This window comes from Urocitellus parryii, chromosome 4, assembly GCF_045843805.1.
Source record: "Urocitellus parryii isolate mUroPar1 chromosome 4, mUroPar1.hap1, whole genome shotgun sequence".
Classification (NCBI taxonomy): domain Eukaryota; kingdom Metazoa; phylum Chordata; class Mammalia; order Rodentia; family Sciuridae; genus Urocitellus; species Urocitellus parryii.
The window spans coordinates 10058043-10060126 of record NC_135534.1 but is presented as its reverse complement, the minus strand read 5'-3'; positions in this window follow the sequence as shown (position 1 = coordinate 10060126).

Below are 2084 nucleotides of genomic sequence, written 5' to 3'. Positions count from 1 at the left end.
CACACTGACTATAAGTATGCATGTGTTACTGCTGCCAGATACAATGCTTCCAATTGGTTTGGGAGAAGGTTAAAAACCATTTGTTAAGTATTTAGCAGAATAATAATAACACCTTGGATCTTTTGGAGTTACATTATCATATTCAATATATAGAAAAAAGAAAGATTGATTTTTCAGATCCTACTTCTTTAGCTGATAAAATACTTAGAGTGTTAAATGGCTTTAACCCTGGAAACATTCTTAAACACTCTTCATGGTATATCCTTGAATTGTTCTCTTTGCTACTAATTTTGTCTTGTGTTTTAATTGTAGCATGTTGTGCCTTACACACATACACAAGAATTTGGAGACTCAAGATTGTGACTCATCACCTGCTTTTTGAAAGAAAGAAAGGGAAATATGTGGGGAGCCAGACTGAATGACCACCTCTTCCAGTCCTGATGCCTCAGGCTCTGACCAACCATTGTATTCACTATGGATTAGGCAGAGATCTTTTGGGTTAGTAAGGAGCTCTTCTTTGTGGGTGTGTTCCTAGGGTTGAGTTATACTCACCTGTTCCCTTGTAGTCTTGATCTGTCTGCCTTTTTATGAATAGAACCTTCTAGGATCAGAGTCCCTCTAATAAAAGCTTGTTTCCAAAAGTGCTCCCTCTCAATATAACATCATTCCTTAAAAAGATCACCAAGTACTTTAATGTCAAATTGATTATGTTAGAGCCTGGCATAGTGTTGTATGCCTGCAATCCCAGTGGCTCAGGAGGTTGAGGCAGGAGGATCACATGTACAAAGCCAGCCTCCTGGCTTGAGGTGAGGCAGAACATCATGGCTATGTATGGTGGATAGGAGATAGGAGCCAGCTATTTATTAACTGGCACCTCTGAAACTATAAGATCTCAAATAAACTTTTCATCCTATACAATTGTTCTGGTCAGTTCTTTAGTCACATCAATGAAAATGCTGACTAAAACAATTACCTATTATGCAGAAACATGTCTAACTCAGGGGCTCTCAACCACTGAACCACATTTCCAGACATTTTTTAAAATATTTTATCTAGAAACAGGGACTCACTGTGTTCCTTAGGCCACTCCTCCTGGTATGCTCTTTTTCAGGGTTGTGTTAGCAGGGGCCTGAGAATCTGAGAAGTTGTGTTTTATTTCTAGATGCTTGTATTCTCTTAGGAGAAAATTTCAGGCAAAACAAAAATTATAGTAAAAGTTTACAAAATTTATTAGAAAGGAAAGAAAACATGTTGTTATGGGATTTAGTTGTTTGGCAGAAATAAAAGGGTGATGACATCTCTTTTCCCTAGTTTTGTAGTGGAATCTTGGGGAAGTTTCTAGAGAAGTTTCTACAGAAGTTTCTTGGTAGATGCTAACTCTCAAGTTTTGATGGAAAGGAGGTTTGCCTTAGATTTTAAGTCCCTACTGTGCGTATTTTTACCCAATAGTACCCAAGTAAAACCCATGGAGGTTAACTATTATAATGAGATTAACATGACAAAATAAATAACTAAAGCCAACTCTCAGTAATATTCCTACCATGCATGTCTATCTGATACCTATCAGTTTGGATTGTAATTTCCGCTATGTTCTTGGTACCCAGAATTGCAATGTTCAGAAGTGAGGCTTTATTTTTTTTTATTTTTAATTTTTCCTTCTATTCTTTTTTAATTAGTTGCTCAAGACAATACAATGATCTTGACATAACATACATTTGATTCAAATAGGGTATGAATTCTCATTTTTCCATGTGTACAAATTGCAGGATCACATTGTTTGTACATTCATGTATATACATACAGCAATCCTAGTCAGTAGTATTCTGCTTTCCCTATTCCCCCTCTGCTCCCCTCCCCTCCCATCACTATTCTCTACCCATTCTACTGTGACACTTATCTCTCTCTTTTACTTTTCTTTGCTTTCCCCTCACACCATGGTATATGTATTTTGTGAACCCATGAGTGTCTCCTTCCATCTTCTGTGCAATTCCCCTTCTCCCTCCCATTCCCTCCCACCTCTTTTTCTTGTTTTGTGGTAATATTCTTCTCATTCTCTTCCTTCCTACTCTGTTTTGAGTCACCTC